Source organism: Ranitomeya imitator, chromosome 5 (assembly GCF_032444005.1).
Source record: "Ranitomeya imitator isolate aRanImi1 chromosome 5, aRanImi1.pri, whole genome shotgun sequence".
Lineage (NCBI taxonomy): Eukaryota > Metazoa > Chordata > Amphibia > Anura > Dendrobatidae > Ranitomeya > Ranitomeya imitator.
Window position 1 is genome coordinate 234,464,399 of NC_091286.1, and position 13,147 is coordinate 234,477,545.

Here is a 13,147-nt window from a genome sequence, read left to right on the forward strand (position 1 = left end):
ACTGCTCCATAGTATAACATTGGGCCGAGTGCTATCTGGGAAACATCACAGATCTGCACTACCCCATAGTATTACATAGGGCCGAGTGCTACCGTGTTTCCCCGAAAGTAAGACCCCCCCGAAAGTAAGGCAGGGTGGGGGGTTTCGGGGGGTCCGCCAATGTAGGGCACCCCCCGATTGTAAGGCAGGGTAGCGGGAGGGGGGGGGGGCCCGGGGAATGTAAGGCTGATTGGCCGATCAGCCTGTTCGTCACAGGCTCCCTAGTCCCTGCTGGCCATCAGCTCGAGCTGTGATTGGCAGTAAGCCGGCTCGCAGCTGATTGGCCGAATCAGCTGCGACGTCACCGCCTGCAGGCTCGCTCCGATTGGTCCAGCTTCCCCGGCATCCGAATCGTCAGCCCGGCACCGCAGAGGAGATCGAAACAGAAGGAAAGTAACGTTAAGTTCCGAAACTCTCTCTGTGTGTGCGTGTGTGTACGGTATGTGTATGGGTGCCGTATGGGGCTGTATGTGTCAGTGTGTGTACGGTACCGGTACGATATGTGTGTGGGTGCCGTGTGGGGCTGTACCGGTACCGTATGTGTCAGTGTGTGTGGTGGCAGAGTGGGGGGCAGAACCACTGTATGGGGAGGCTGCAGGAGGGAGGATGGGGTGGATGCCGGACTCTCAAACAATGGGGATGCTGCAGGGGGGAGGATGGGGTGGATGCCGGACTCTCAAACAATGGGGATGCTGCAGGGGGGAGGATGGGGTGGATGCCGGACTCTCAAACAATGGGGAGGCACCAGGGGATGCCGTACTGTACCATACAACAATGGGTAGGCTGCAGGGATACTGTATGGGGAGGGTTGCCGGACTGTACTACAATGGGGAGGCTGCAGGGGATGCCGTACTGTACCGTACAACAATGGGGAGGCTGCAGGGATACTGTATGGGGAGGGATGTCGGACTGTACAACAATGGGGAAGCTGCAGGGATTGCTTGCTTGTTGAACAGTCTACCGTAATGTAAAGTACCGTACTGTAAAACAGATACGGAACCAGAAACAATGCTGATACCGTATATTTTTACCCCCAGATGAGCTCTTCCGGTCCCGGTAAAAGAAAATGCTACTCTGTGGAGTACAAAAAAGGGATAGTGGAGGAATCTCGGGGCAAGAATCTTGCGGAATTCTGCAAACAAGATATTCTTGAGACATTTGTTTGATTATTTGTTTGACCATACTGTTCAGCCTGTTAATAAATGTTAATTTTATTGTTAAAAAAAATTGTCATTTTTTTTCCCCAATGTAAGGCCTCCCCCGAAAGTAAGGCAGGGTGGGACTTTTGGGGGTAAAATTAATGTAAGACAGGGCCTTACTTTCGGGGAAACACGGTATCTGGGAAACATCACAGATCTGCATTGCCCCATATTATAACATTGGGCCCAGTGCTATCTGAGAAACATCACAGATCTGCACTGCCCCATAGTATAACATTGGGCTGAGTGCTATCTGATAAACATCACAGATCTGCACTGCCCCATAGTATAACATTGGGCCGAGTGCTATCTGATAAACATCACAGATCTGTACTGCCCCATATTATAACATTGGGCCCAGTGCTATCTGATAAACATCACAGATCTGCACTGCCCCACAGTATAACATTGGGCCGAGTGCTATCTGATAAACATGACAGATCTGCACTGCCCCATAGTATAACATTGGGCCGAGTGCTATCTGGGAAACATCACAGATCTGCACTGCCCCATAGTATAACATTGGGCCGAGTGCTATCTGAGAAACATCACAGATTTGTACTGCCCCATATTATAACATTGGGCCCAGTGCTATCTGATAAACATCACAGAGCTGCACTGCCCCATAGTATAACATTGGGCTGAGTGCTATCTGGGAAACATCACAGATCTGAACTGCCCCATAGTATAACATTGGGCTGAGTGCTATCTGATAAACATCACAGATCTGCACTGCCCCATAGTATAACATTGGGCTGAGTGCTATCTGATAAACATCACAGATCTGCACTGCCCCATATATAACATTGGGCTGAGTGCTATCTGAGAAACATCACAGATCTGCACTGCCCCATAGTATAACATTGGGCCGAGTGCTATCTGATAAACATTACAAATCTGCACTGCTCCATAGTATAACATTGGGCCGAGTGCTATCTGGGAAACATCACAGATCTGCACTACCCCATAGTATAACATAGGGCCGAGTGCTATCTGGGAAACATCACAGATCTGCATTGCCCCATATTATAACATTGGGCCCAGTGCTATCTGAGAAACATCACAGATCTGCACTGCCCCATAGTATAACATTGGGCTGAGTGCTATCTGATAAACATCACAGATCTGCACTGCCCCATAGTATAACATTGGGCCGAGTGCTATCTGATAAACATCACAGATCTGTACTGCCCCATATTATAACATTGGGCCCAGTGCTATCTGATAAACATCACAGATCTGCACTGCCCCACAGTATAACATTGGGCTGAGTGCTATGTGATAAACATGACAGATCTGTACTGCCCCATAGTATAACATTGGGCCGAGTGCTATCTGAGAAACATCACAGATTTGTACTGCCCCATATTATAACATTGGGCCCAGTGCTATCTGATAAACATCACAGAGCTGCACTGCACCATAGTATAACATTGGGCCGAGTGCTATCTGGGAAACATCACAGATCTGAACTGCCCCATAGTATAACATTGGGCCGAGTGCTATCTGATAAACATCACAGATCTGCACTGCCCCATGGTATAACATTGGGCTGAGTGCTATCTGATAAACATCACAGATCTGCACTGCCCCATATATAACATTGGGCTGAGTGCTATCTGAGAAACATCACAGATCTGCACTGCCCCATAGTATAACATTGGGCCGAGTGCTATCTGATAAACATTACAAATCTGCACTGCTCCATAGAATAACATTGGGCCGAGTGCTATCTGGGAAACATCACAGATCTGCACTACCCCATAGTATAACATAGGGCCGAGTGCTATCTGGGAAACATCACAGATCTGCATTGCCCCATATTATAACATTGGGCCCAGTGCTATCTGATAAACATCACAGATCTGCACTGCCCCACAGTATAACATTGGGCCGAGTGCTATCTGATAAACATGACAGATCTGTACTGCCCCATAGTATAACATTGGGCCGAGTGCTATCTGAGAAACATCACAGATTTGTACTGCCCCATATTATAACATTGGGCCCAGTGCTATCTGATAAACATCACAGATCTGCACTGCCCCATAGTATAACATTGGGCTGAGTGCTATCTGATAAACATCACAGATCTGCACTGCCCCATATATAACATTGGGCTGAGTGCTATCTGGGAAACATCACAGATCTGAACTGCCCCATAGTATAACATTGGGCTGAGTGCTATCTGATAAACATCACAGATCTGCACTGCCCCATAGTATAACATTGGGCTGAGTGCTATCTGATAAACATCACAGATCTGCACTGCCCCATATATAACATTGGGCTGAGTGCTATCTGAGAAACATCACAGATCTGCACTGCCCCATAGTATAACATTGGGCCGAGTGCTATCTGATAAACATTACAAATCTGCACTGCTCCATAGTATAACATTGGGCCGAGTGCTATCTGGGAAACATCACAGATCTGCACTACCCCATAGTATAACATAGGGCCGAGTGCTATCTGGGAAACATCACAGATCTGCATTGCCCCATATTATAACATTGGGCCCAGTGCTATCTGAGAAACATCACAGATCTGCACTGCCCCATAGTATAACATTGGGCTGAGTGCTATCTGATAAACATCACAGATCTGCACTGCCCCATAGTATAACATTGGGCCGAGTGCTATCTGATAAACATCACAGATCTGTACTGCCCCATATTATAACATTGGGCCCAGTGCTATCTGATAAACATCACAGATCTGCACTGCCCCACAGTATAACATTGGGCTGAGTGCTATGTGATAAACATGACAGATCTGTACTGCCCCATAGTATAACATTGGGCCGAGTGCTATCTGAGAAACATCACAGATTTGTACTGCCCCATATTATAACATTGGGCCCAGTGCTATCTGATAAACATCACAGAGCTGCACTGCACCATAGTATAACATTGGGCCGAGTGCTATCTGGGAAACATCACAGATCTGAACTGCCCCATAGTATAACATTGGGCCGAGTGCTATCTGATAAACATCACAGATCTGCACTGCCCCATGGTATAACATTGGGCTGAGTGCTATCTGATAAACATCACAGATCTGCACTGCCCCATATATAACATTGGGCTGAGTGCTATCTGAGAAACATCACAGATCTGCACTGCCCCATAGTATAACATTGGGCCGAGTGCTATCTGATAAACATTACAAATCTGCACTGCTCCATAGAATAACATTGGGCCGAGTGCTATCTGGGAAACATCACAGATCTGCACTACCCCATAGTATAACATAGGGCCGAGTGCTATCTGGGAAACATCACAGATCTGCATTGCCCCATATTATAACATTGGGCCCAGTGCTATCTGATAAACATCACAGATCTGCACTGCCCCACAGTATAACATTGGGCCGAGTGCTATCTGATAAACATGACAGATCTGTACTGCCCCATAGTATAACATTGGGCCGAGTGCTATCTGAGAAACATCACAGATTTGTACTGCCCCATATTATAACATTGGGCCCAGTGCTATCTGATAAACATCACAGATCTGCACTGCCCCATAGTATAACATTGGGCCGAGTGCTATCTGGGAAACATCACAGATCTGAACTGCCCCATAGTATAACATTGGGCCGAGTGCTATCTGATAAACATCACAGATCTGCACTGCCCCATATATAACATTGGGCCGAGTGCTATCTGGGAAACATCACAGATCTGCACTGCCCCATAGTATAACATAGGGCCGAGTGCTATCTGGGAAACATCACAGATCTGCATTGCCCCATATTATAACATTGGGCCCAGTGCTATCTGAGAAACATCACAGATCTGCACTGCCCCATAGTATAACATTGGGCTGAGTGCTATCTGATAAACATCATAGATCTGCACTGCCCCATAGTATAACATTGGGCCAAGTGCTATCTGATAAACATCACAGATCTGTACTGCCCCATATTATAACATTGGGCCCAGTGCTATCTGATAAACATCACAGATCTGCACTGCCCCATAGTATAACATTGGGCCGAGTGCTATCTGAGAAACATCACAGATCTCTACTGCCCCATAGTATAACATTGGGCCGAGTGCTATCTGATAAACATCACAAATCTGCACTGCCCCATAGTATAACATTGGGCTGAGTGCTATCTGATAAACATCACAGATCTGCACTGACCCATAGTATAACATTGGGCTGAGTGCTATCTGATAAACATCACAGATCTGCACTGACCCATAGTATAACATTTGGCTGAGTGCTATCTGATAAACATCACAGATCTGCACTGCCCCATAGTATAACATTGGGCTGAGTGCTATCTGATAAACATCACAGATCTGCACTGCCCCATAGTATAACATTCGGCTGAGTGCTATCTGATAAAACATCACAGATCTGCACTGCCCCATAGTATAACATTGGGCCGAGTGCTATCTGATAAACATCACAAATCTGCACTGCCCCATAGTATAACATTGGGCTGAGTGCTATCTGATAAACATCACAGATCTGCACTGACCCATAGTATAACATTGGGCTGAGTGCTATCTGATAAACATCACAGATCTGCACTGCCCCATAGTATAACATTCGGCTGAGTGCTATCTGATAAAACATAACAGATCTGTACTGCCCCATAGTACACATTGGGCTGAGTACTATCTGATAACACATCACAGATCTGCACTGCCCCACAGTATAACATTGGGCTGAGTGAAATCTGATAAACATCACAGATCTGCACTGCTCCATAGTATAACATTGGGCCGAGTGCTATCTGATAAACATCACAGATCTGCACTGCCCCATAGTATAACATTGGGCCGAGTGCTATATGATAAACATCACATATCTGCACTGCCCCATAGTATAACATTGGTCTGAGTCCTATCTGATAAACATCACAGATCTGTACTGCCCCATAGTATAACATTGGGCTGAGTGCTATCTCACAAACATCACAGATCTGCACTGCCCCATAGTATAACATTGGGCCGAGTGCTATATGATAAACATCACAGATCTGCACTGTCCTATATATAACATTCGGCTGAGTGCTATCTGATAAACATCACTGATCTGCACTGCCCCACAGTATAACATTGGGCTGAGTGCTAGCCGATAAACATCACAGATCTGCACTGCCCCATAGTATAACACTGGGCTGAGTGCTATCTGATAAACATCACAGATCTGTACTGCCCCATATATAACATTCGGCTGAGTGCTATCTAATAAACATCACAGATCTGCACTGCCCCATAGTATAACATTGGGCCGAGTGCTATCTGATATACTATGGGGCAGTGCAGATCTGTGATGTTTATCAGATAGCACTCAGCCAAATGTTATACTATGGGGCAGTGGAGATCTGTGATGTTTAACATTTGGCCGAGTGCTATCTGATAAACATCACAGATCTGCACTGCCCCATAGTATAACATTGGGCTGAGTGCTATCTGATAAACATCACAGATCTGCACTGCCCCATAGTATAACATTGGGCTGAGTGCTATCTGATAAACATCACAGATCTGTACTGCCCCATAGTATAACATTGGGCTGAGTGCTATCTGATAAACATCAAAGATCTGCACTGCCCCATAGTATAACATTTGGCCGAGTGCTATCTGATAAACATCACAGATCTGCACTGCCCCATAGTATAAAGGTACCGTCACACATAGCGACGCTGCAGCGATACCGACAACGATCCGGATCGCTGCAGCGTCGCTGTTTGGTAGCTGGAGAGCTGTCACACAGACAGCTCTCCAGCGACCAACGATCCCGAGGTCCCCGGTAACCAGGGTAAACATCGGGTAACTAAGCGCAGGGCCGCGCTTAGTAACCCGATGTTTACCCTGTTTACCATCCTAAAAAGTAAAAAAACAAACGCTACATACTTACCTTCCGCTGTCTGTCCTCGGCGCTCTGCTTCTCTGGTCTGGCTGTGAGCGCCGGGCAGCCAGAAAGCAGAGCGGTGACGTCACCGCTCTGCTTTCCGGCTGACCGACGCTCACAGCCAGAGCAGGAGGAGTGCAGAGCGCCGAGGACAGACAGCGGTAGGTAAGTATGTACTGTTAGTTTTTTTACTTTTAGGATGGTAACCAGGGTAAACATCGGGTTACTAAGCGCGGCCCTGCGCTTAGTTACCCGATGTTTACCCTGGTTACCAGCAAAGACATCGCTGATTCGGTGTCACACACGCCGATTCAGCGATGTCTACGGGGAGTTCAGCGACGAAATAAAGTTCTGGACTTTCTTCCCCGACCAGCGATCTCCCAGCAGGGGCCTGATCGCTGCTGCCTGTCACACTGGACGATATCGCTAGCGAGGACGCTGCAACGTCACGGATCGCTAGCGATATCGTCTAGTGTGACAGTACCTTAACATTGGGCTGAGTGCTATCTGATAAACATCACAGATCTGCACTGCCCCATAGTATAACATTGGGCTGAGTGCTATCTGATAAACATCACAGATCTGTACTGCCCCATAGTATAACATTGGGCTGAGTGCTATCTGATAAACATCACAGATCTGCACTGCCCCATAGTATAACATTGGGCTGAGTGCTATCTGATAAACATCACAGATCTGCACTGCCCCATAGTATAACATTGGGCTGAGTGCTATCTGATAAAACATCACAGATCTGCACTGCCCCATAGTATAACATTGGGCCGAGTGCTATTTGATAAAACATCACATATCTGCACTGCCCCATAGTATAACATTGGGCTGAGTGCTATCTGATAAAACATCACAGATATGCACTGCCCCATAATACAACACTAGGCTGAGTGATATCTGATAAAACATCAGCTAGCACTCAGTCAGCCATTTTATACGCTTGTTCGAGCAAGCCCTATGAAGCACACATATGGACATCATGTCGTAGCAGATAAAATAGCAGCATACGCTAATCTAGAATACACAGTTGTGTGTTGGTTGTGGGTAAAATAAAAAGTTTAAAACCTCACAAGGCCTCTATAGAAAGTAGAAGATACTAAGAGCAACAAATCGGAACAAGTGCTGTAAACAATACAATACATATTAAATGGCATGTTCCTTATGGTTTGCTGTGTACGCTTTTCATCATTTGTGCTTTTCCCAAGTCTCTTACCCTGTAAACAGGGGTCTTTTTATGTTTTCCAGTATCAAATTTGCATTTTGAAAGGAAATCATACTGCCATTTGCCACTAGATGCAATAATATTATCTAGAATGATTCTTATTTCCAGCCATGTTAGAGAGCAGCTAGTGCTTTATGTTGATGGACAGCGGCAATAAATTATATCCGATGGTATTTAAAGAATGCAGAAAGAAATTGGGAATAAATGTAGGTTACAGACCTAAAGAGACAGATCACAAAATGTAAACCTCTGAATCAGTTGCATTCCTATCTCTATAAATCATTCCTTTTATTTTCCCTTAGAAGCCATAACAAAAACCTCATTTAATCATGCTGCTACCATGTTATTACACAGAGGAAATTGTGCTCCTTATTTGTCAGGTTGTAATTACAGGTGGAGACATTTTAAGTAGTGATCACGACCACAGGATGGGGGGTAAATAATTTGTGTTATAAAGGTAAAAAAATCTGTCAAGACTTCTGCTACTATATATCATCATAAACCCTTAAAGAGATTGTCTAGCAGATGAAAATCAATATTTATTAAGTAATATTCACTCTAAATTGCCGGTCTTGACTTCCTGGCCCAGTCCTAACACACCAGAAATGGCTGAAAAAGCCCACTCAGCCAATTACCGGTTGCAGCAGTGACCCATCTTAGTCGTTAATTGCCTGAACAAGCATATTTGGGCCATTTCCCCACTTCAAAGCCCAGTTTGTCCAGTAATTGACACATTCTTCTTTACATGTAAAGACTAAAAACCTGTAATGTTTTTATCCATTACACATGCTGGATTACCATGATGGAAGGGTAGATATGCAGAACATTTTCAGAATGTTTGGAAGAAAACTTGATTTTGCGTATGTCTTCCAGCCATGTGCAATGTAATTTTAACAGCTGGCTATATCACTAGAAACCTAAACAGATAATACCGTAATTCTGAAAAACTAAAACAACCAAGATGAAGTATAAAGTGACCACAGAATAGTGTGAGATCTCTGCTGTGACCTTGGGGCAAACAGATCGGCTTTACTTGACTTAAATCAGCTTACAGCCAAACAGCCTATCTCAAAGTATATGCAGTCATTTTCTATATGATGCACGTGTGCTTACACCCAAATTCCCCTTACTGTAAAAAAAAGATGCTACATCACAAGAGAATTGCAGTATCACCAATGATTAGGACAACTATTCCATCATTTCCGCTATTCCAATGCATCACTGCCTGGAATTAGCATTGTTTTGACAGATACAGTCATGGCAGAAAGTGTTGGCACCCTTGAAATTGTTTCAGAAAATGAATCATTTCTCCCCCAAAATGATTGCAATTACACATGTTTTATTATACACACATTTATTGCCTTTGTGTGTATTTGAACAACAACAAAAAACTGAAAAAAGGGCAAATTGGATATAATTTCGTACAATACTCCAAAAATGAGCCAGACAAAATTGTTGGCACCTTTCCAAAAATGTGGGTAAATAACTTTGTTTCAAGCATATGATGCTTGTTCAACCTCACCTGTGGCAAGTAACAGGTGTGCACAGTATGAAAATCACACCTGAAACCAGATAAAAAGGGGAGAAGTTGTCTCAATATTTGCATTGTGTGTCAGTGTGTGTCACACTAAGCATTGAGAGCAGAGAAGAGAACAGTCTGATATCAAGGTTACAAGTCCATTTCCACAGATCTTGATGTTCCTTTGTCCACGGTGCCCAACATAATCAAGATGTTGACAACTCAGGGCACCGAAATTAATCTCACCGAACATGGACGGCAGAGAAAAACTGATTACAGGTTGCAACCCAGTTTGGTCTGGATGGTGGATAATTAGCATCAATCAAGTACCAAAGAAGTTCAAACTGTCCCGCAGGGTCAGGGTGCATCAGTGTCTGCGCGAACCATCCGTCAACATTTGAATGCGAAGAACCACTATGGCAGGAGACCTAGGGGAATCCCACTAGATAGACTACAGTTTGCCAATATGTACGTAAGCCAAGATCTTTCTGGGAAGGCGTCCAATGGATAGATGAGACCAAGATAGCGCTTTTTGGTAAAGCGCATCATTCTACTGTTTACTGAAAACGGAATGATGCCTACAAAGAACAGATAACAGTACCTACAGTCAAATATAATTGAGGTCCAAAGATGTTTTGGGGTTGTTTTGCTGCCTTTGGCACTGGCTGCATTGACTGTGTGCAAGGTATCATGAAATTTGAAGATTATGGGATCTTGGGTCTCAATGTAGTGCCCAGTGTCAGAAAGCTGGGTTTGCAGCCTAGGTCATGGGTGTTCCAGCAGAATAATGATGCCAAACATACTTCAAGAAGAACCCAGAGATGGATGGAAACAAAGCGATGGAGAGTTCTGAAGAGGCGAGTAATGGGTCCAGATTAGTGATGAGCGAATATACTCGTTACTCGAGATTTCTCGAGCATGCTCGGGGGTCCTCCGAGTATTTTTTAGTGCTCGGAGATTTAGATTTTCTTGCCGCAGCTGAATGATTTACATCTGTTAGCCAGCATAAGTACATGTGGTGGTTGCTAGGGAATCCCCACATGTACTTATGCTGGCTAACAGCTGTAAATCATTCAGCTGCGGCAAGAAAAACGAAATCTCCGAGCACTAAAAAATACTCGGAGGACCCCCGAGCATGCTCGAGAAATCTCGAGTAACGAGTATATTCGCTCATCACTAGTCCAGATGCAAATCCCATTGATCACCAGTGGAGAGATCTAACCCCCTTTCCGATCTTTAGACGTATAGGTACATCCAAGATCGCCTCCCCTTGTTTGCTGCGGACTCCGGCGATAAGCCCACAACTTTTCTTTTAAGTCAGCTCATTTCATCAGCTGACATGTGCCCCTAACAGCTGCAGGTAGAATCAGATTTTTTTCACCACTTAAATAAAAAAGAACCAAGACATGTTTGGTATCTACAAACTCATATTGACCTGGAGAATCATAATGGCAGGTCAGTTTAGCATTTATTGAACATGGAAAAAAAAAACAATTGTAGAATTGCCCTTTTTTTGCAATTTCCATGCACTTTGAATTTTTTTATGGCACTGGGAAAAACGGAAAAACCCAAGGTGGTGAAGGGGTTAAAATTGCTATGGGGTGAAGGCACCCTTCAAATCAATGACTTGAAGCAGATGGCAAAAGAAGAGTGAATCCCAAATTCCAGTTGAGAGGTGTAAGAAGCTCGCCCATGACTGTATAACCACAAGTCTTGTTTGTTTTATTCTTTAGGGTTTTGCTATTATTTTTTTCAATGTTTATAGCATTGTCTGACTCTGCTTCTATTATTTTCTCTATCCCTTTCATAACTTGGTAATATACCAATAGAAATATAAAGACTTGATATAACTAGTCCAAGTACGAGTTACCATTTAGTATCAGTCCTTTCTTACTAGGAGGAAGGGTGAGGGAGTTTTAAACATGGATGTAACTATTTTTAAGCACTAAAAATTATATAATTTATTATATATGAATAACTTCCAATTATGCAATGTCAATATTTTCCAATGTGTTGCCCTGTCTCATATTGGGAAGGGAATATGCCTGTACACTTCAAGAGACCGATCGTTTAGTGTGAGAATATAGAAGAGTTGGTGTCAATGCATTGTCCAGTCTATACCTATACATAGATATCGCTGTAGAGGAAATCTGTATACATAATATATACATATCACATATGTACAATGTAAATATATTTACAAAATAAGGTAATTATATTTTGCTCCATGAACAATTTTAACATATTCCAAAAACAAAGGCAAACTTTCAATTATTCCATACAGTGAAATAAATATATATACCCATACATTATATTGTATACACACACATACAGACATACATTATACACATATATAGACACAAACATTATATATATATACACACACACACACACACACACACATTATACATATATATACACACATACATTATAAAGACACACATACATTATGTACACACACATACATTATATACACACGCATACATTATACACATATATAGACACACATACATTATATATACACACATACATTATATATACACACATACATACATTATACACATATATAGACACACATACATTATATATATACACACACACATTATACATATATATACACACATACATTATAAAGACACACATACATTATGTGCACACACATATATTATATATACACACACATACATTATATACACACATATATAGACACACATACATTATATATATACACACACACACACACACACACACACACACACACACACACACACACATTATACATTTATATCAGGGCAGCACGGTGGCGCAGTGGTTAGCACTACAGCCTTGCAGCGCTGGGGTCCTGGGTTCTAATCCCACCCAGGACAACATCTGCAAAGAGTTTGTATGTTCTCTCCGTGTTTGCGTGGGTTTCCTCCGGGCACTCCGGTTTCCTCCCACATTCCAAAGACATACTGATAGGAATTCTAGATTGTGAGCCCAATCGGGGACAGTGATGATAATGTGTGCAAACTGTAAAGCACTGCGGAATATGTTAGCGCTATATAAAAATAAAGATTATTATTTATATACACACATACACTGTATATACACACACATACATTATATACACGCACACATACATTGTATACACACACATACATTATATACACGCACACATACATTATACACACGCACACGTACATTGTATACACACACACATACATTGTATACACACACATACATTATGCACACACATACATTATATACACGCACACATACATTATACACACGCACACAT

The 13,147-nt window shown here is 43.2% G+C and overlaps 1 protein-coding gene across 3 annotated transcripts in view; it reads right to left on the reverse strand.

Moving 5' to 3' along the window:
- Window positions 1-13,147, reverse strand: part of PDE7B (phosphodiesterase 7B) — a 562,290-nt gene that overhangs the window by 137,463 nt on the left and 411,680 nt on the right. The gene's annotated exons all lie outside the window — the stretch shown is intronic.